The sequence below is a fragment of the Dermacentor silvarum genome, chromosome 4 (assembly GCF_013339745.2).
Source record: "Dermacentor silvarum isolate Dsil-2018 chromosome 4, BIME_Dsil_1.4, whole genome shotgun sequence".
NCBI classification, from domain to species: Eukaryota; Metazoa; Arthropoda; class Arachnida; order Ixodida; family Ixodidae; genus Dermacentor; species Dermacentor silvarum.
This window is the reverse complement of record NC_051157.2, coordinates 12,221,764-12,245,098: the sequence shown is the minus strand read 5'-3', so window position 1 is coordinate 12,245,098 and position 23,335 is coordinate 12,221,764. Positions and strand designations below refer to the sequence as shown.

Below are 23,335 nucleotides of genomic sequence, written 5' to 3'. Positions count from 1 at the left end.
CTTTTTCTCCCTTAGAAACTTGGTCCAACAAGTGACTCTGCGCTCGGCGTACTCGGTCCAGAGCGCTTGGTTTGCGGTAGGCTTTAATCGATGCGCACTCGTTCGGTTGCTTTGTCAACCCCTCTGTGCACATTTTCTCGCAATATGCTCGTGCAGCTTCGGTTGTGTATTGCAACGTGAACGTGTATCATCTTCGCTGCAACACGCGAGTGCGGTCGCCGCACAGAGCTGTCGCACCCGGTGTCTTTTCGGAAGAGCGTGCGCTAAGATAGCTGAGAGCCAGGGGCGTAGCCAGGGGGGGGGAGGGTTCAACCCCCCCCCCGAATTTTTTTCCGCAACCCCCCCCCCCCCCCCCCGCCCCGCTTCACTTACCCACCCTTTGTTCTCATCACTTCGCGCTGACATAATTCAAGGAACCGGTGCTACTATCACAATTTCATTCCTGGACGCTTCCGTTTGGGTTGGTAATTTACAGCGAATCATTTCCGCATATGAAAAAAAAACTGTCACGGTGTTTGTCAAGGCTTCGACACTCTCTGAGGTTTTGGGCGAGTATGTGGCGGCCGCATTCTGAAGCAACAAATGCGGCAGCCGCATTTTAGATGAAGGCGAAAATGCTCGAGGCCCGTTTACTTAGATTTAGGTGCACGTTAAAGACCCCAGGTGGTCGAAATATCTGGTATACATTTCCGCCGCTTCCCTTCAGGTGCCGGTTAGGCCGCGCTCGCGCAGGATCTTAGGCTACGTTCACACTTGGTCTCGGCCGGAGCTGTCGGAAGCGGCAAAATCTTGCAAAAATCCACCCGCCTAGGCGGCAAAACAGGCAGAAAAACAAGCGGCGAGCCAAATCAGTCTCGGACCGATTTTTTTGCTATGGCGAAGCGGAAACGCAGCGGAAAGTCGTTCTGCTCGACCGGAAGCAACACTAGCATGTAAACAACCGGTCGTAAAATTGAACATGGCACCAAAAGTGTAGGCTATAATGCTGATCGACGCGATCAAGAACCACCCCTTGCTCTACAAGAGTGGTACTAAAACGTACTGTCAACAATACTCGCGATAGTATTCAATGTCGCGCGACCGGAGGTGCGGCAACGAAGCCTTGGCGTGACCCAACTTCTCGCGCTTTTGCAAAGCCAGGCGAACCCATCACCACCGTTTCCGAGGTGTCCGCGTCTTCCGTTTATTCATTGTCCATTTCTAGAAAACAAGTAGGTAGAAGTATAAAAGCCATTTCCTCTTCCACTTCCATGGCAGACAATAGTTAGGCAGATTCCTCGTTGGCGCTCCGTAATTCGTGCAAGTGCACGGTATGTTGCAGAAGTCTCGGGGTTCTTTTCTCGTCGCGACGATAGATTGGGAGCGTAGTGTCTCACGTAGGACGCGCAGGCTTTGGCGGGCCCCAACACAAGGGCCAGCCCTGGTTTTAGCTTTGGTGTTCCCGTTGCCGCTTTGGTGTCCTGGAGGCGCCGACAATAATACAAAATGATGAAATGTTATTACAACTTGTAAATAAAAGCTATTAAATAAATATAATCACGCATAGGCACCAACCTGTGACTCAGCGCTACCGCGCCCGTGTGAGGAGAATCACGGAACGCCAACAAGGAATTTACCGAAGCTCGCAAATGACACGCGAAGTTGCGCAAAATGATCACTTTTGATGACGGGTGGGTCAATGAATGAACATACCACTCGAAATAATGCGAGAATGAGCGCCACCACGCCGACAAACGTACGCAGAAGAGATGTATGTGGACGAAAGCGGCAGCGGCGGTAGCAAAACAAATGTGAACAACTTGGACATGCGCGGAAAAGATTTTCCGGCCGCTTTGGCCTTTCCGCCCGCTTGCCGCTTCCCAAGTGTGAACGTAGCCTTAGTCTGCGCGCGAAACGTCTCTTGTTTGCGATTGCGCCCCTACGGAAGGCTGGTAGTTACTGTTGTGTTGTTGAATCCCAAACCAGCTATTACGCAAGGTTTGTAGTTGCTGTTGCGTTGTGGAATCCCAAACCAGCAATGTACACACGAAGGGGTTGATGCCAGCAGTGAAATTCCACCGACTCGCAACAGAATGCACGAAACAGACAGCCGACAAGCATGGATTACTGCTGTGCGCAGTACAGCGTAAGTAAACTCTTGTTGCAGGCGCTGACAGTTCTCGTCGGATTCACGTGTCCTGAGAAATTGATTATGTGCACTATGCACTGAACAAGACCGGAGTTCATTCCTGCATCACTAGTACACCAATCAGTCGAGATTCTGTGCGGTACAAGGCCGCTTGCTGTTTGCACCGGCGTAAGTGAAGCAGAAATGAGTTGCACGCACTACTTAAAACGCGTACACATGCCATATCTCTGCTGTGCGGTGAAATATTCTGTACAATTCTGAATCTGTTGACGTAAAGGCAAATGACGGCTGCACGCTCGCACACAGCGGAAGACACAGCGGCCCATGCACTTGCCGCAGGAAATGCAACCCTCTCGTATGAGGGAGCAGGGCGACGAAAGCTCCGAAAAAAAAAAAAAAAAGCCTTACGCGTTTTTGCGCGTACTTAAGTTTTTTAGCGCAAAGACACAGCGAAAAAGCTATTGCTATGGGAGTAGGTATAGCCTGGTATAGCCGGCCTTGACTTGTGAAACGCACTTCACCCCGACGAGGACGACGCCATCTACGCTTAACGAAGATTAACAATTAATGATGTATTCTCCGCGGGTCGTCTCAATGATGCGTTTTCGAAGACTGGTCCATTCAGTGGCGCGATGAGAGACCGTTGCTCCAAACGCCCACTGTACCTGTCGTACGTACTGTATTTTACTGAGCTTACTTCACTTTTTACTTAATTTCCTCACAAGCACACGCGAGGGGGGTGGGGGTGTCCCGTGTCTTTGATATACATGTACAGAGTCTGCTTAAACTACCGGATATTTATTATCGATCACGTCACGTAGAGGAAAGCAGACGCTTGCCGCCCTCTTCCCTCGCTCGGGCCGGTGAGCCCCCCCCCCCCCCCCGAAAAAAATTTCTGGCTACGCCCCTGCTGAGAGCGGCGGTGTGGAAGTCACTAAAACCTACCAAGGCATGATAACTTGCTAGGCCGTCTACTCCTGGCTTCAACTGTATCACATCGCGCTTCCCCCTTGTTTTTCCTTCCTCCATGATTGTGAAGAAGCTAAATTAGCTGCTCATGCAATGCGCGACCTATCGTAAAAGAAAAAAAAGGAAGAAAGAAAGAAAGGAAGAAAGAAAGAAAGGGCCAGGCGGCCTTGTCAGAAAATGTGCGGGTGACCCATTTCTAGGGTGCACATTGTATAACATTACCCGATGAGCGATGACGCTTGTATCAGTGAAGTCAACCCACAGGTTGCTCAGAGAACCTTGAAAAGCGTGCGAACAGCGAAACAGAGACAGAGAGTCGATGCATAGATTACAACCTTAAATATATTGATCAATGTCATTCTGTCTTTCCTATCAGTCCGGTTTTATTTATTTTTTCTGATTGCAAGTTTGTTTTCCTTATTTATTTTTTATTGAGTCAGTCAGTCAGTATTTAGATTGTCAAATTAATAAGGCGGCATATTGCACAATTCGTCGCCAGGTTTCAAACGACAGCAAATGTTAAACTGCGAGATGATGCCATAAAAAATGGCATGACGGGAAAGGAAGTACATAATTGCAGCCACGAGGAGCAATAATCTCTACTTTATAAAATCACCAGGGAAGGCCCGCTTGAATCGAATGTTATGCGCTAAAACACGCCAACATTACGCAGACTATCAGCCATGGACCGTCAATGGGTGTTGCCAGCAAGATGAATTAGTTGCATAGAGTGACAATGGCGCTCGGTCTGTCCTAATGCCGCCGACTGCCACTATACAACTGAGCTCGCTTCCTCGGCTGTAATACACATAAGCATACGAAAGTTAACATCTTTAAATGCGGAACGTGAAGCACACGCGCTGACGTCCCAACACCGACACAGCATCTCCCAACAATCCACGCCACACAATTACACGCGACGCATTTACTCTGTGTTGTCAGCTGCGGCAGCGAACGCAGAACTACGAACAGCTGCGCGCCAAGATAAGATAAGCAGCTCCCACAAATCTCGTGGCAATCCTTCGCGGCGCTTCGGTCGCTCGCCGGCGGCCGTGAATCTCGAAAACGCGGCCAGAGCGGAAATTAAGCGTCGCCAAACTCCAGCAACAGAGAGAGTGGGGAATTCGAGCCTCACGGCCACATTCGGGGCGAGGGAAGAGAGAAAAAGAAACAAAAGCCTGAGGATATACGGAGCTCTGTCGAAGACCGAACGGGCAATAACGATGGGTGCCTCCTGCACGTTGGGAACACCACACTCCCCCTCCCCCGAAGCCGGAAATTTGCTCTTCCCAAGAGTTCCGGCGGACTCAACGACAACAGGAAGGACGTGTCGCGAGAACTGTCGCCTTCCTTTCCCCTTACCCCCTTTTTTCCCAGCAGCAACAACGCCCTGCGGTGCTTCGAGCGTTGCACAATTGTGACAGAAAGAAACGGCGGCTCGCATATATACTACAGTATAACACGCGTCTTGGACCGAGCTGAGATCCCGACGACTCGTTTCCCAGACGTTGCGTGTTCATTTCCGGCAGCTACGACCTTCGCCGAGTCGCATCTGAAACGCGCACGAAATGTTTGCGGCACGAGCGGAAAGTTTCGGAGACGTCGTATGAATCATGACCGATGGAGCAACTGCGCGCCATAATCGCAATCACAAAGGTTTAAGATTGTGACATTGGTTGATTAGTTTCTATTGAATCACGGTTATCCTGGTTGTCTGCGCTGACAACTGCTCCGATTGTGAGTCTGTTTCTGAGTGACAGATACATTTAAAACGTTTAGGGAGATGTCCGCGCAAGAGAACTGCTCCTAAAAATTGGACCTTGGTCGTCCATGATACTGACGGGCTATGGATTACTTCGGCGAGACTAAGTAGTTGTTTAGATTCATTCGTCATGCATGTGCATGCTTCATGCTCACGTATGTACAGCACTCCGAATTATTCGATCCGTATTTTCCGTTAACGCACATAATCAACAACCGCACCACCAAGTATAACGTGTCTAAAAGATAACCTATATCCTCACTCTCCATAAAACAGCATAACGTGTCCGTAAAATTTCCAACAATAACACGCTATAGCAACCCAACATGTCCACAGGACGGCACTTTCCCCGTTCTGTACAAATGCGACTGTGATTGCGAGCCTCGTCCATTGGTTTCTCCCGAATGTTATTTCACATATCTGTCGTTATTTACATATTATGCAACAAAATTCAACACACTTAAAAGAGATTATTTCATTGCAGCTAACGTACGGAGAGGAGGGGAATGCTTTTTAAATATTGATGTAAGACGTAGTCAAATGTCTTAATATTATTGATAAGCAGTGCTCTTATTTACCAGGTCACATGGCACCGCTCATTTCGCGGTGAGATTACGGGAGAAAAAAGGATACTCTTAGTTCACTAATTGCGAACATCGCAGGCGAACTAACTAACTGAGATACTTAAGCTTGCGATCTCAGTCCCTCGAATGATCCCTTGACTTGCTTGGAAACGGGGCAGTGAGGTGTCACTGCGCATCTCTTGCTTTGCAGCCAGCTTTAGGTCAGAGCAGCCGACATCGTACGCAGCCAATGAGATACGCCGAAGTAGAAAGCGGCAGGCAGTGGAGAAAAAAAATAATAACAAAAAGTCTCGACCTGTCTTCCCGCTGTCGTGGATCAGCGGTGTCCTTTGCCCGGTCGACTTGTCTCTGTCGCTCGCTAATTAGCGCCGGCTTAGCCGCCTTCTCAGCACGCCGGGAATAGCGTAATCCCCCCGGACTGCCATCGGGGCACTTCCTCTTCCCTATCCTCCTCCAGATGCCGCGCTGCTTCTGAACTTACGGTCTCTTGATGAGCCCGCGCCATCGAGGCACCCCATCTCAACTCAGCACCTAATCGGCAGCGCCCTTAGCCACTCTTCTGTTGCTAGGTTCCAGAGTCTTCGTCTAGGCCATCTGAACAAAGTTTTCCTCTTTCTTTTAATCGTTATAACCGTGCTTATCCTCCCATTTGTTAAGGCCTTTTGTTTCCTCTCTCTCTCCCCCTTTCCCGAAATGCAAATTTAATCTTTTCCATAAGTAAGACTGCCTATCACGTACTAAATAACACGCCACTTATGCCAGCCCGTAGGGTAGTTTCGCGATGAAAAACCTTATTTTATTGCAATTACACGGACTCTCCAGGCTAATTTTCGCCGACGGCGTCGCCTTTGATGTTCTGAATATATATATATATATATATATATATATATATATATATAAAGAGAGAGAGAGAGAGAAACTTGTCCGACGGATGGATTCGAACAACGGACCTCTACCACTGAAGCTCGACACGCGAATCATTAGGCCACGGACGCTTCCCTCATAGGCGGAACATCACGTCCTTAAGAATTTCCGGGGCGGTGACAAATAGTCACCTAGCCTGTTCGATTTCATCAGGAATGCTGTACATGTTTTTCAGTCTAGCATTTTTGTATACATGTCAGTTATCTTTCTTTTCTTTTTCTTCAAAACTTCTCTATGTGCCTTGCACCGCTACCTATGCCTGTAACAGATTCGGTCGTATCAATCCCTTCCCTGCTTTTTTTTTTTCCACAAATACTCTAAACGTCTTTTGCTTACATCGACTGCTGCCCGATTGATGCTTCCGTCCACTTAAAATCCAAGCGCTTCTGGAAGGTGTACGTTACCTACGGGTCTCACTGGGTGAATTCCTTCGCATTCCATTAGAATGGGCTGAGTGGTCTGCGGAGTGTTGCAGCAGCAATACACATGCCTCATCTAGTTCCGAATATTTGCTCCGGTATGTCCTTGTCCTTAGGCAACCAGATCGAGCCTGAAATAGCAAGGCACGAAAGCCTACTCATTCCTTATGGGCATGTCCGACACACCAATCTGTGACTCGTGCAACTGTGATGAGACGATCGAGCACGTGCTGTGGTTTTGTAATCTTTATGACATCGAACGTGATCTTCTTCGGAGCGTGTTAAACCGTTCAGACAGCAGATCATTTTTAGAGACAAAGATTCTTGGACCATGGCCCCACGCGTCGCAGGCTTACAAAGCGACGCGGGCATTACTACAGTTCATGAAGTCGACTGGCTTCAGTGACCGATTGTGAAGTGTTGGGCAACCGCGCGGTGTTCATACTGACAGTATTTTTATTCCCTCTCTCTCCTTTCTTTCTCTTTATCCCTTTAAATCCCTTCCCCCGAGTAGGGTAGCAAACCGGACGTGCGTCTGGTTAACCTCCCTGCCTTTTTCTTCTTCTTTTTGCCTCCTCCACTGCCCCTCGTGTTATCGCACAGATTTTCCCTTCTAATTTCTTTCTTCTCATTCTTTTAAATCTCCAAGGTCCTTTTTGTTTCCATTCTTTGCATCCAATTCACTGTCTCTATTTCTCTCACTTTCTTTCTGATGACTCCTGGTTGTCTATTTACAGTTTCGATTATTCTGTACTTGGTTGCCAACTTCCTTGACCTGTTTCTCCATTCTGTGACCACGCTTTTCAGGTACAGATACTTGTGCACTTTAGCCGCCCATTATTTTCGTCCATGTTCCTCGGTCTTTCTTCAAAACTAATTTTGCTATGTGCTTCTCTGACTTCAAAAGAGGCCCAAACCATGTCACCCTGCACTGCCTAATTTGTGGTTTTATCGTGGGCGCCCAAGGCCAACGGCCTACTGATCTTTGGTTAACTTCCAACCCCGACAGGATATCCGATATTAAGCTTAGAATGGCATTTGCGAATGATAGCGCTGGCACCATTACTCCTTTCCAGATTCCACGCACCACCTCATACTTATTGTGGCCCCACAGTGCTCTGTGTTTCATTATTGCTGCATTCCGCTTCCCCTTTATTTTCAGATTATCTTGGTGGTTGCTGGAGTAATTCTTCCTTCGTTTATGTGTACCCCGAGGTACTTATATTGCATGACTATGGGTATTACTTGCTATTGAACTGACACCACGTAATTACGCGTCTATTCATTCAAGCTCATAATTACCGAATTCTCTTTGCTAAACTGAAGGCCTAGATTTGTCGCTGCGTTGGCACAGATATTCGCAAGTGTCTGTAAATATCTTGCATTGTTTGCTCGTAGCACTATGTCGTCCGCATACATCAGTCCGGGGACCTTGTGTTGCAACATATGTCCACTATGCATGTAGGATAAATCAAACCCTAATTCACTGGTTTCCACTCATCTTTTTATGCCTTTAACACAAAGCGTGGACAACAATAGAGACAGAGGACGCCATTGCTTCAGTCCTTGGTGCATTTCCCTCACTTAATTACCTTTTCGACCTTCCCATACAACTTGTACTCGGTTGTCTCTATATGCATATCCCTCAGTAGCTCCACGAAATCGTCATCTATGCCTTCGTGCGTAAGAATATCCCATAAAATTCCCTGTCAACGTTGTCATAGGCACCTTTAATATCTAGAGATGCTATCGATAAAGGTCTATTTTGAGCTATTGAAATCTCTATGGACTGAGTTAGTGCAAACGTATTATTCTGTAAGCGTCTTCCAGGACTGAACCCATTCTGTAGTTCCCTCAGTGCATCATTTTTCTCCACCCACTTCAACAGTTCTAATTTTATGGCTTGCATTGCCATTCTCTATATCACCGACGTTACTGTAACTGGACTTTACGAGCTCGTCCTATCCTTGTCACATTTGCCTCTGTAGATGACGTTCATCTTGCTTTCACGCCATCCAACCAGAATTTTCTTCGGTTCAATCACTTGCTCAATGACTATTAGTCAGTACAGACTTGCTCTTAGGACCAAGGAATTTCGATTAGCTGAATTGGGATTTCATCGGATATAGCGTCCGTGTTATTAGGGACATTTTCTACTGCTTTTTCCAGTAAAAGATTTCTATGCTAAATTTTGATCTCTCGGGCTTCTCGGTTGTTGCTGGATCTGTTTTAGTCGAAACTATACGCTTTCTTCTGTGCCGAAGTTAACCCTAATACCGTATGTGATGTAGCGCAGCGCATCGTCTACTTCGTAGACGTTGCAGTCTCCATCCCTTAAAGCCGTTTGCGAATTTTTAGTTGGAGCTTCGAGTGCTCATACATGGTTCCAGAATATTTTTCGGGCGCCTTCGTCCCTTTTGTGAATGTGATGCACCCAACGTTCACTCGTGCATTTAATGTTCTCTTGCAGGAGTTCACTCGCCACCCTTTTCTCGGTATTTGTTCCATCTAAGGAGCACCTCTTCGTGTAATGATGATCCCTAGACGCCTGCTTACGCTCTTCTATAGTTTGCTTTACTTCCATGTTCCACCACTCGCGTGGTTTCCTCTTTCCAATCGAACAATTGTATTGCCGTGTCTGTCTTATTTCCTGCTGCATAACGTCTACGAGTTCCTTATAATCGCAGAGTGTTGTAGGAAACGCTTCTATTTTCTTCTGCGTGTTTTTTGCGACATCTGTTATTTGCTTTTCATTCATTTTTTTAGAAATTCTGATGCTATTGGTTCGTGTTTTGCCATAGTATATCCCAAATTTTAAGGTTAAAGGTTTATGATGGCTACGCAGTCTATCTTTTCCGTGTTCATCTATCGTCGTTTGGTCTACTCGTTCGTAGACCCTTTCTGAGACTAAGGCATAATCGATACATGTTTGCCTATTTTCGCTTTGCCACGTCACCTGTCCATGTCACTTATTCGCCCTGTTAACTACTATAAGGTTCTGTCCATCGCACAGATCCAGCATTAGAGAACCATTGTAATCAGTATATCCGTCTAAATCCTCCATGTGCGCGTTCATATCTTCTACTAATATCACCTGGCCCGACTGATTGAATTCATTGATATCACTTCTAATGCAATGAATTAACTCTTTATTTTTATATCTACTATCACTACCTGTTCATAGGTAAACTACTCGAAGTCACGTCTTTTTGCCTTCCCATGTGCCGCTAATCCATAAATGCTGCTTACATGTCTCTTTTACCCTTTGCCACTTCATACCTCGCCTAATTAGCATGCCTGCGCCTCCACCTTTCCTTGATCCAGTCATTCTACTGCATCCCTGCCATACAAAATTGTCAATAAGAGGCGGCTGCTCCAAATCTCGTCAATGCGTTTCGGTCAAGGAATACACGCTAATAGCTTCGTCATTCAGCTGCGCTGAACGACGAATTATCCAATTCAATGGATAACTGGACAACAATCTGCAGTGACTCGCGTTCTGTACTTGCATTCTTGATGAAGTAGCCTTTCATTGCGAGCTAGTAAGGTCACTGCTAGGGTACACACATTTAATGCGAGGCAAGCGGTGTTCTTAATTGTAAAGCTATCTAAGACAACGCAATTGCAGTTAACTCGAGTCTATGCATGACCAAATAATAGGGCGGTTGAGTCCGCTTGGCGTCCTAGCAGAATGTACAAACATCTCAAGTTTGCAGTCGCAGCACACAAATAGTGGGGCACAGCTCGAAGAGACAGTGTACCGCATTAGTCGCCAGGGCAAACTGCACACAACAAGCGTTACTGAGTGGAGGACGCCCCGTTCGAGGTCTCACCCGACAACCCGCGAAACCCGCAGCCGTCGCGCGCGCGCGCCCTGGGGAACCAGCAAGCCCCTCGGCGCCTGACTTCGTCACACGAGTGCGCGTCGAACACCGCGCGCGCAGCAGCAGCAGCAGCAGCAGCACCACGACCTCCGCACCAGAGCGAGTGTCGGGACCCGCGGCACGGGAGGGCGGCGAGGACCAACGGTTCCAATCAGACGGGCGCTGATTGCCTTCCCCGGAGGAGACGCAAACCTCATTTTCGCTACAACGCCTTCGCGAAGCGAAGCGGCCGACGTCCCAGCTCGTTTCCGGCGAAGCTACGGAAGTCACGGGTCCCCCCCGCCTCCCTCCCCTATTATATTTCCCCTTTCCTTCCATCCACCCTACCTACCCGCAGCACCCTAAACCGCGCGGCGCCCTGGTCTCGCGCAGGGTAACAGACGTCGCGTAACAAACGGGAACCGCGAGACATGAACGATGGTGGGGCGCTGGAGGAGAAGGGGATGAAGAAGCGAGTCATCAGCCGCTGCGGCCAGTGCGACGTGCCTGATGTGTGTATGTCTGTGCGTACGCTGCTGGTAACAACGGGTGTGCACGCCGCACAGTCTCGGTACGGCTTTGCCACGGGGAGGCACTAGACTCGTCTTCGCAATCGGCAACAATGGCGTGTTCGTTTGCGATGGAAGTGGAGAATAAAGAAAGGAAGACGCAGCATCGTGGAATTAGTTTAGGGAAGTTCACCTGGCAATCAGAACCACGCGAGAAGAGAGGACGACAACGAGAGTTCGGTCACGTGTGCAAGAAATGTTGGAAGCATGGTTTGAAGCAAAAGAGAGATGCCGCGTGATACAGAGAGTGGACGCGACGTGCATGACAAGAGGGTTTTGTGCCGTGTGCATGGAAAGATGTAAGAGCAAAGGAATGCCGACGACTCAACTGTGGCATGCGTACGGTTTTCGGAGAGGTGACTTGCGAAAGCACCAAATGTGAATACTTCGCAATACTGACACTATACGCTCCATATTGAAAATCAAATGACGGTAGCTTTTCTATGGGAATATATTTCTCGCAGAATTGCCGCGGATGCGGGGGTGGCGTCTTGCGCTTGAAGCAACTAAAGTGGAGCATACGAACTACGCTACAGCTAAAGTACACATAGCTGGAATGAATGGAGAGATAAATACAAGGTTGAATTTCCCTAACAAATAATTTTAGTTCTGCAATATCCGTGAGGTGGCTGGAGTCAAATGTGCAGGAAAAAGATTTTAAAAATTAAAAAGAACAAGCACACACACACAAAAAAAAACAATTTCAGTTTGCCTTAGCATTCTAGCAGTAGTAGTAGTAGAGTATCCAGTAGGTAAGGGTTAGTCAGTTAGTAGTTACTTACTACTCTTGCTATTACTACTATAGTACTGCTGCTGCCGCTGCTGCTGCCACTGCTGCTACAACTTCTAATAGCGCGTAACTTCGATGTCCTCACCTCAAGCCCACGATGCCTCTACGTCAGTTTGCCGATTCCCAATCAGCGCAAAACAGTTCACCGGCCACCCATGTAAGTGTCTGCACGCTCCGTTCAGGCGACCCCATGTACGCATTCTTTCGATCCAGACCTACGCAAATTGCAGTCGCTGCCCTTCAGTGCTCCAGAGTGGAGACCCGAGATTTCACTGGCCCTATAAGACGGGCGCGAGTGCCGACATGCCTTGGCGACCAGGGTCGCCCATGGCAACAGCACGTGCGCAGACTTATACAGCCCCAGGCGCTTTTAATTACAATACACTCGGTCGGCCCGCGCGCGGTCTCAAAGGTTGCGTCCTCCGAAGAGCTGCTCGCGCCGCTGATTCAATTCGCAGAATGAGGCACGGCGGGTAAAGACGAGAAAAGGGTGTGGGGAAGGCGGAATGCACGTGGCTTCGGCAGCACGGTGCTTCTCCGTTGTATCACTAGCGCTCCGCCAACAGAAGATCCACAATGATTTTCCTACGACCCTGAGACGTGTTCACGGGCACCCTAAACTCACTTCTGTGAGCACCTGACCTTTCATCGGTGCGCGCAATTCACGGGAGAGTCATGTTTCTAAAGACGACTAGGTTATCAATTAGAGCACACAGAACGGCGTATGCCGTTCGCCGGAATTAGTGTAGCGGTTGCGACACATCAAAGTTTCCGAACATCGTGAACTGCGTATAAGGATACAGGCATGCCCGTGCGTCAAAATCCGCATTTCAAATATCGTAGTGTGACAGACGAACAGCCTAGTGGTTCGTGCGCGCGCGGTTGATCGAAATTCGGAAACGACGACATAGTCTCAACCTTCAAACACGTAGAACAAGGATTCACAGTAAATCGCATAGTTATGGTTACGTAAAACGTTCGTTGAGTTCGCGGTGCGCGTGGGTAAAAGGTTTAGCGTCGCATTCATCGCATTTCTAATAGCTCGCGGTCAGATTAACCGATTTCGCGAATCATGTAGACATGAATGGTGACCTTAATTGCCGTAGGTTGCCGTCGCAACGGCTGTAAGAAGCAAATCGCTCATGGAAATTGCTGAATTCGACCCGAGTTTAGAGCATGAGCGCGTGCCACAATGTCCGCTTGCGTAACGCGAGACGGGAGAACGCGAAAACAGCGGCAGCATATTCGTTGCTCTAAATGAAAGCATTAGGACTCTCGTATTTGAAGCTTCACCTTTGGGGCTAGTCGGTGCAGCTATAGCTTCTTATGAAAGCCCGCACTCGGCAACAGATGACGTAACAAAACGAATGGAAAATGACTGAGATAGAATCTATGCAAGAGTTTTTGAGAAGGTTGGCATCGCTGTTGGCATTAGTATCAAGAGAGAGGGAGAAAATTCATAAGGGAAAGGCAGGGAGGTTAACCAGGCTGAGCCCGGTAGGCTACCCTGCACTGGAGAAGGGGGAAAAGAGAGTGAAAGGGCAGATAGAAGAGAGAAGTTCACATTCTGCATATTTACACAGTCAAACGTTCATCGCTGAGTTTCGTCACAGGCGGTCATACAGGTCAGTGCCCCTCAAAAAACGCAGCAGCGCCTTTGTAGCCCTGCCTGCACACAGCAGACGCACGAGGCCACGGGCCCAAGATTCTTCTCCTCCGTAAAAGGCCTGTCGTCTAAGTGCCCCAAAGCCGTCCGAAGGGCACACCACTCATCTTCGTATCTAGAATCAAAAGCCTCGCAAGACAAATATTAAGACACTAAACAGGCAAGCTTGTGTACTAAATGGATTGATGTATGGGGTTTACCGTCCCAAAGCAACAGCCGGGCTATGAAAGGCCGCGGTGGAGGGCTCCGGAATAATTTTGACTACCTGCGGTTCTTTGATGTGCGCCTAAATGCAAGCGAACGGTCGCTTTTGCAGTTCTCCTCCAGCGCAATGGGCTCAGTCTTGGTTAACCTCCCTGTATCTAATTTATCTTTATTTTATTTTGTGTATCTCTCTTTTCATCGTTTTTCTATTTTCCAAAGCTGAGAACAACAACGTAAAAATTAATGCGCGCCGCAATACCTACAAAATAATCCGGATTCTCCGTGCTATTCTAAGCTTGAGTGACTTAACTTTTTTGAAGGCCCCTGCGAATCTGCGCACTAAGAGACGCACGGATCTGTAGCAACGCGCACTTACGCAACGCTTGCTTCTCAGAGGGCTCAGCTATTACATGGGACAGCAGGCTGATGGATAAAAAAAAAGCACGAGAAAGAATCAAAGCTGTCCCCAGCAGCAAGCGTTAAGCACTTACGAATGTGAAGCGACGGCATTCGCGCCTCTGCCAGAACAATAGGGACGCGACGAGTACTTTAGTCTCCCTCACGCGAGAGCACGTTTTTGGTCTTGTTCTTTTCCATTCCGAGTATTTCTTTCTCTTTTTTTCTTTTTTTTCTTTCAGCCGGCTTCATTTGCGTCGGGAGGCGGCGACAGAAGGTGACCTCTTTACCCTCCCGGATTGAAGAGGAGCCCGAGCGTATCAAAGCGGGGCGCGCTCCTAACCCGAACGCGACGCGCGTTTGGCATGCCATCGGCCTCGCGAAAGAAGCGTGGGAAGAGGGGGAGGCATCCGTAGCGCGCGAACTCGCAAAGAATGCCGGAGCGATTTCGTGCGAGCGTGGCCACACACTATACTGCGCCCCCCTCCTCTCCACGCCCAACTCTCCGTGCATCGGTGCAACCCATTCCAGAGCCCTCTTTTGCACCGCGCCACTGCTGCAGTATTCACCGACACCCCTGCTCTATGCCTCCCCGCCCTCTTTTGCCGGGGGCTGGAATTTAATTTGCGCGCTGCGGCAGCGTCCGATTGCCAATGCAAAATCGAGCGGAAAACGAAAAATGAAAACGAGTTCAGCGGGTGGTCGGACGTCGCGGAACAGCTCAGCGAGACAGCTAGCGCTGGCGAAAGGCAGAGGACAAACAAATGAAAGCGTGCAAGTGATAAAGCGCAGGAGGATGACAGACCGGGGGTGGAAAGGGCCGAGTGTGAAGCTCAAATTAATGCCGTCCTTCTATCGAAATTCCATCGACAATAACGCAGCGCGCAGGGATCGCGCTCGCGATAGCTTCGACCGTTTTGTTTCTTGTAATTTCCTTTGTTTGCTTTCTCGCCTGCGAGCCGTCGCTATAGCGGCTTTATAGCGACGCCGATGCGACGCACGCGCCTGGTGCGAAGCGCTTTAGGCGAGCTCGCCAGCTCAGAATGGTCGGGCATTGCGGTGAAATTCGATCGCCCGTTTGAAAGCCGCGCGCAATGCGTTACACCGAGCTTTGACAGCTATTCCGCGCGTTTATGTCCGGCCTCGGGAGTTGAAAGGCATTTTCACCCGTCAGCGTTAGTTCCGGCCCGCTTGGGGTATTACGGTACCTAATATTTTGAATGCGTAAGCACCTTTATTTTTTACAGAGAAACTGTTAAGGGCTCAGTCTCCGATGGTCGTGCCCGCGTGTAGAAAAAATTGGAGGACGCTTAAGCTTCGGCTTTAAGAGTAGAACGCGATAGCGTTATCGGGACCCGTTCGCATCGCATCGTTCGCATACGGTGAGTAGGCTTCATTCACTGCAACACTCGACGTGGGAAAGCCAGCTTACAAAGACCTAGCTTACACCAATCCCCTTAAAGTCGGCTTCACTTTTAAACTGAAATGCATTGCTGGAAAGACGTTTTTCCAGGGGCAATATAAGTGGTCATATTAAAATGTGGAGGTCCTAGCACCTTTTTTTTTATTACTTTATTAATTGTTTGCAATTGCCCCGACGCGCGCAGGTCTGGTAAAAGCTGGAAAATGGGTTTGTGTTTGAGTTTCCTCGTAGCAGAATTAGGTTTTCTGGTACATTCAAATTACAATCCGACGCCGAATGGTAAAGTCGTAATTCATAATTTATCTGACGGATTTCACTGTGAGAAATTAAATTTTTGTTCACCAAAACCTTGCACCACGTGGAGGGCCTGCGCGGCCGATTTTCTCCGCCACCCGCGATCACACGCCGGTTGCCGACGCCGGATTTTCCGCGACACGGGGCCCTAAACGTTATAAACTCTCATTGGCCGTATGCTGTATGTGCGAGTGAAAGCGCGCGAGGGACGCGCGTTTTCACGGGGAACGAACGCACGGCAGAGAGCGAACGCGACTTCCGTCGCGCGAAAGGTCGTGGGGGGACGGAAGGGGAGGCGACGTTTAGCTGCGGCACCAAATGCATATCTTGCGACCGGGCGCAATGGGAACTGGCGACTCAATCACAGTCTGAGAAGATTTAACACAAAAGGCATGCGCTACCGGTGTTTTGTTTCATGGCATTTGTTTATGGGCTGTCATTCTCAAAATTTTGAGGAGGTGTATAAACTTGGACATGTAGCAGCACCAGCAACGCGCAGAACTGTTGTCGACGGCGGCGGCGTTTTTCCCGCGTTCGCAACGAACGCGCGCGGCGTTGGTGACGTGTTTATGAAAAACGTGCCAACCTTTGCCGTACACCCTATGACGGTGTACCGTAGCGACCATAAGGCCATAATCCCTGTGGTCCCTAAATAAATGAAAGCCACCGGATCATATATATTTCTCATTCTTTAATAGTTCAAATAACCAATTACACCATCACATCTTAATACTCATAATTGGAAATACATAATTCCCACCATATTACTACTTCGCTGGTCTTCCATCTCCACCTCAGTGGAAGGGCTGACAGTTTTATTTCTCTCTCTCTCTCTCTTTCGGACATCAGCATGACAAGTTAAGGCCATATAGAGTATAAAGGACACAACAACGTAAACACTGACGCCACGAGCGCTAAACTATATCGGTATGGTGAATAGAAAAACTAGCATCACAAAGACTGTGTTTGTGATGGCTTCTTCTTGCGGTGCGTATAAAATGCCGATATTTTGTACAACTCGGTTATTAGATCAGCACCTGGTGATGTTAGATTTACCGTCTTGCGTCCTTTGTACGTTTTAGTCGCTGCCTTAGTATGCCGGCCCAACTAGCCCATCGACTCGCGCTGACCATGACAAGGTTCTAAACTTAAACGGACACTAAAGAGAAAATTTATTTCAACTGAAGTAGTAAATAACCCTTCTACAGTACAAAATAGAAAGCAACTCCGGCCATCAGAAAACTCTTGGTAAGCCAGAAAAGACGGGAACACGAAAGACGGCTCGCGACACCTTCGTGAGGTTCCCGCAGCAGCTCGTCATGACGTCGTCGATTTTTCGCGGCGCCTGCTCAGGCCTATAGTTATTCTTTTATGGTAAAGATTAACTGCAATGTATTCTGGACGAGCCAAACGCTGAACTTAGCAAGTTTTTAGAATTTTTACTCGGCCACAAAGGCCCAATTTAACAACGGGTTTCGGCGCAAAATTCCCCGCCAAACTCTGACCTTCAATTTTTCTCATGTAATAACCAATATATCACCGCAACGTGCGCAATGTCGGCTTTTCTTGTTTTGTTTTGTTTCGGTTTCCTCATCCTTGGCTTCAGCTGCTACAACAACATGTGTGTGTCTGTGTGCATGGGACTTCATTTAAATACTACGCTTTGCGAAGCCCGCCTACGGCTCGCGACATTCAAGTTCCGACGTAAATCTTGCCGAACTTAAGTATCCCCATAAATGCTACGACTACCGCCGACACCCCGGATATCACCTGTAGCGAAATAAAAGAGTTAAAAGAAAGAAACGGAAAGTATGTAAGCAAGCGTACCTGACATAAGGACGCAACACGCAGATCGTGCTTAGCCGACGATAAGACATGCCTTTCCCATTGACGTTACATCGAGACGTCTCAATCCTCTCCCGGTTCTCGTTAGGACCGTACAGCGTCGCGCCGACCGCCAGGAGACGACCGACCATGCTGCACCCTTTTCCAAAAGTGCAGTAAATCAACCCGCTCTGTCAGTTACGGTCAGACTATTCGGATCACAGACCCCCGGCAAGAAGAAGAAAACGAAAACGAAACAAAAGCGGGCGAAGAAACACGTACATCGGCGTTGTTTTGCCCCAGTGAATGTTTCACGCACACTCCGCCGTCTGACACAGCAGACAGGAAGACAAAACCTTCCTTTCATGTCTGTTTTTTCTTGTTCTTAGCGACGTTACTCTTGGTGCGATTGTTCCAAACAGGAGCATGCACGTAGAGGAGCGACGGCTTAGGGGGATTAAAGAAAGGGAGATAAAAAGCAAAATGTGCTGAGACGCACGAAACGACCATCTTGTCAGCCACGCTATACCAGGCAGCCCACGGTAGGCCTGAATATTTACGAGACAGACACGGCAGGGAAAGTGCACCTCGCCTGCCTTGCCCGGGCCTACAGAGCAGACGGCAGTAACTGTGGCACACGAGGGGCTGCTGCGCTCTCGTGCACCGAGTAGTGGCTGGCTTGGTGCACCTGTCTAATTCCGTGCAGTGTATCGTGCGTGCACGCAACGTGGTGCACCGTCATGCGAGTTCGTGCTCTCTTTTTTTTTTCCCCCTTTATTTCTGATGCTCATTGTGTTCATCACTTTAACATTACCATGAGTCTCAGCAAGCGCCAACTTGCACAAATCAAGACCCTTCTGCGAGCTACATTTCGCGCTAGCCGAGCGCAACAGGTGCGTCCGGCTAAGTGTGTTACTCCGCGGCTAATACATCCGCGACCGTGTGGTCTGCTCCAGAAAGGCCAAAGCAGCCGACGCCACTGCGGAATAGTGTAGTCCGGATTACGTGGCACATATTACTGTGTTTACGCTTGCTTACTGAAGCACCTAGCGACGAAACACAAAGAGCACTCAGGCACGTGCCATGTATAAAAAGGAAGTAATGAAGAAAAGGAGAAAATACATACACTTAGAAAAAAGAAAGGCTTCAAGAGACGCCACATGATCAAGTTTCACTAATGACTCCGTGGATTCCTACGGCGACATCCCAAAATACACGAAAAAGGGCGGGACGATAGCTGTGCTGAAGGCGAAGAGAATGGTCCTACTGCAAAGACACAGACAAAGGACTTCGCAAAATATACTAACCCCCCCCCCCCCCCCCCTGAACACACACCCAAACACAAAGGAACAGCCACGAGATATAAAACAGCACTATGTTGATCAAAAACGAACAACGTAGGTGTGACTGTTTCGACAAGCAGCGCGAATATTTGGCAAAACGCATTATAGGAGCTCGTCAACGCCGTTACAATGCGCGGGAGCAAGTATCTCAGCCCTCCTGGTATATAATTTCCCCTGCGGTGCACAAAACTTCGTGATAGAACACCATGAAATCGGACAACCGGGTTCCAGCGACTGAGAGAAAGGGCGAAAAAGCAAGCAAGGAAAGGCTTGAAGGACGCCAGAAGAGGAGATAGGATGGGCGAGGGGTGTCACCCTGTACAGTGCAGCCGACGCAAGGCTTTTGGCGGCGCAACGCCAGTCTTCGTGCGGCGAGAACACTGACACACACGCGCGCGTTCATGGAACAAGGCAGCTAAGAGAAAGCTGCCCGCACCGGCGGCTCAATACACCATTTCGCGCCTGTCTGGAAGCGTCTGCAAACACGGCGGGTTGCGTAAAATAAGAGCCTCTGCGCCGCCTACGAAGCCACCAGCCCCACCAGAGGCGGCGGGGGTGTTTCCGCCGGCCGTATTTTGCGCACAGCCGAACGCCTTGCTCTGCATACTGTGAATAAAAAAAGGAAAAGCGCAAAGAAAAAGATCGCGCCCCTCTGTCTATAGGCCAGCCAGCCGTCGAGCCGCCCCAGCTAGCTGCCTGAAAAGAACGCCGTCGTCTCTTGTTCTTGTTCCGAGCGGGGGCGATATTAACGGCCTTCTCATGCGCCTGCCGTCTGGGGTCTTGGCCTCGTCGAAAAGGAAAGCGGGCGACGGGCTTCGGCGGCCGTCTTTTCGACGTGCGAGAGGCTCGGTACGATCCAGGGTACACGTTGGCACGTGCACCGTGCGAACATGGCTACATGCACGACCGCGTGCCAACGGTAATGGTCGCGAAAGCTGCAAGAGCAGACAGATAGAGATCAACTTTACAAACGCCTCGTTGGTCGAACCGTCGGCGCTGGCACCATGTTTTCAAGTGACCTTTGGGTGTTGGAAAACATTCCCTGATGCGCTGAATGTTCTGCGCAAGGAGTCACCAAGCATGGGGCGGAAGTGTTACGCGGTGATGTGGTAGAGCTCACCTACGAGTTCGGAAGGGAAAGGGGCAGAAGGGAGAGAAGGAGAAAATACGATCGGAGACTATTAAACAGTGACGAGTTACCTGACGACTTTGACGCAGAATAGCTTGTGGACAGCTTTCTCGAGCTCTTTTTTTCTTTTTTCTTTTTTTGATATATGTGCTGTTGGCGTGCGGCGACGAACACCAACAGCATGCGCCCCTTACATCGGCGCCTTTGTATCGACCGTGAAAATCCGACTACCGATCACGAATACATGTAAGGAAGTCAAGGAAAGCTACTCTATGAAAATATATATATATATATATATATATATATATATATATATATATATATATATATATATATATATAAAGAAAGAAGGGAGAGAGAGAGAAGAGAAGGCGGAGGAATGAGCAGGGGGGGGGGGGGGGGGCGATCATACGACAGCGCTGTCCAGCTCGAGTACGCCGCGAAATCCGCGGGACGGTTACACGGCGACACTTTCAACCACACAGCGCACACTGCTGCGGTGTCACAACCGAGCCAGCCCTATACACCGCCGGCCCGCCGTTCGTCGGCAGTAATGAGCCGAGGCCGGCGGCGCTGGCCCGATGCTGAGTCCCACATTAATGTATGCGCGTGCACGGATGAGCCGGATTAATAAGCAGCACCGCTCGGCCGCATGTTCGGACGCCGAGTCTGAGCGTCAGCTATGCCGCGACATAGCTGACGCTCAGTACGTGCCTTCTTCTCTCGCACGGGCCATGATCCACGATAGCCGGTCGTCATTATGAAGTCGCGCTGCTGCATGCAGAGTCAGCGACACCGAACAAAAAATAAACGAGTAAGAATAAAAGGACGGCTAACCTCGTGCGGGAAAAAAAGAAAAGAAAGAAATCTGATAAGCTGGTCAGCGCAGACAGGAATGAGCAGACACGGCAGAACAAGCCCAGCAGAGAAGATATTCCGCATCAGTAAAGCCGTTCAGTGCTGTGAAAGCTATTGCCGGCGTCGGCGAATAATTGGACGTATTTATGAACAAAAACTTGATAAACAGAAAGGCGTTCAAGTCTATGGACATTTTGCAAGCTGTACTTAAACATCACATAGATGTTTGTTCATTTAGTTTACACAAAAGTACGCACGCCAGTTGCAGGATAAAAGAGCAGCTGATTAAATAGCAGGTAATTAACAGTGCGATTCCATGACTCCATGATCTGTGTGCAGACGTTATCTAGATTATAGATTCTATTGACACTAGATTGGCATTCTAGTATTTCGTTTATTTGTCGGTAGATAACTTGTAGACCTGCTACTAGGCTATAACATTTGCTATGCATCGAACTTGATTATGTGACAACGTATGATGTCCATACACCATACAGTTCCTGTCCCTCGAAACTACAGGGGTGCGCTGTGAAAAACTGGTTCTTGAAGTGACAATACCTTGCATCGAAAAATTAGGAAGGGACATGAATCAATTTTCTAGACTGAGAACTCAAGCTACATATGGACAGGCTCCGAGCGGTGACCGACTTCGAACCGATATTTGTGCGAAACAGAAAACTTAAAAAAAAAGGTATGTTAGTGAATCATAATAAATTAAAAACTATTTTGGCGCTTGTCGAGCGCTTTATGGTGTCCGCCACTTATACGGACGTTGGCCCGTAAAAGCTTGTCATTTTGTGTCGAATAGCTATCGAAAACAATCGTTACTGAAACAGCTGGGCTGCGAGCCAACCACAAGCCGTTATGTGGTAATATTCATTTAAATTATTACCATTTAATAAAGGGGCACTTCAGGTTTGATCTGACTGAAAACATTTCCTTTTCTTCAAGTTACTACATTTGGCAAGGACATGTCATAACAATAACAGCCCGCCCAAGCACGCAAGAACAGTTCTAAATATTCTTTTTTTTTCGAGAACCTGCAGCGAGTAGACTTTTTTAAAATTATAACCAGAAAGAGCCAGAGAGAGAATAAAAAATAGTAATCAAATTCTGCAACTATCTTTGACATTGTAACGCTCGGAGTCTGCCTACATATAACAGTTATATCAACTTTTTTTTTTCGGCCCGTTCCCATTCCTGTCTAAGGTTTATTTTGTTTCGTTCTGTAGTTATAAAATACGCATTGCCATTTTTGTATTCGTGCTAACCTCAAATGCATTGCCGAGTTTTATTTGAAGTATTATTTGCGTTTTTTCTGTACTCATTTTGCTTGACCTCGGTAAGCCACGACCTGTACACACGTCTTGTTTATTTGGAACTCCCCAGCCCCCCTCCCCTCTTGTTTTTTTTCTTTCTTTTTAAGCTTTGTATCTTTGAATTGATTTTCCGACACTGCTAAAATGCCAACCTTGGATCGGAGTGTTCATAAATAAATAAATACAGCTAAACTTCGACGCCTGATCTGCGACTGGCGGAAAGCTCCAGCTTCCGCAATACTGCACGCTTTTGTTGAGAAGCAGTGTGCGCTGAGCATAAGGGAAAATAAAATAAACGCGACAGGGCGGCATTATCGAAACAAAATCGCGCAACAGGCAGCGGGACGAGCAAGAAGCGGCTAACGAAGCGACTCGCGCGCGAGATACTTTGAGTGTGCGGGCTGCGTGAAGCTGTACATCAAAGACGAAGCGGTACAGCGCCCGACTTGAAGTAATTATGCCCGATATCGTGCAACCAGGGAAAAAGAGAAAGCTGAGAGCGTGACTTCGCTTTGGTCGGCGCAGCTTACTGTCATGTAGGGGGATGCTCCGCGAACTGCAGGAAGAAAAGTGATGCCGGGAAAAGAAAGAAATGAAAAAAAAAAAGAAATAATTGGCCGAGGGCGAACCAGGGGCCGAATTGCTGTTTGCCATTGGCCGGCTGTCTTCGCTAACAATATGTGCGCCGGTACGATTGGCTCGCGTCTGTTCTTACGAACATTCTCAGCGTAAGAACTTTTTGTGAAGACACAGGCCCAGATTTTTATTATTATTATGTATTCAAGACCAGCGGGAAGACACTCGCGCCCACGCACGGTAATGCAATGTTCGCAACCTTTCCTGTCTTCTATATCTCTCTATGAAGTCAGAC

General features: G+C 48.4%; 1 protein-coding gene across 5 annotated transcripts in view; it reads right to left on the bottom strand.

The window, feature by feature from the left end:
- The window catches only part of LOC119449458 (trinucleotide repeat-containing gene 18 protein), a 491,760-nt gene that overhangs the window by 219,863 nt on the left and 248,562 nt on the right, over positions 1–23,335 (bottom strand). The window lies entirely within an intron of this gene.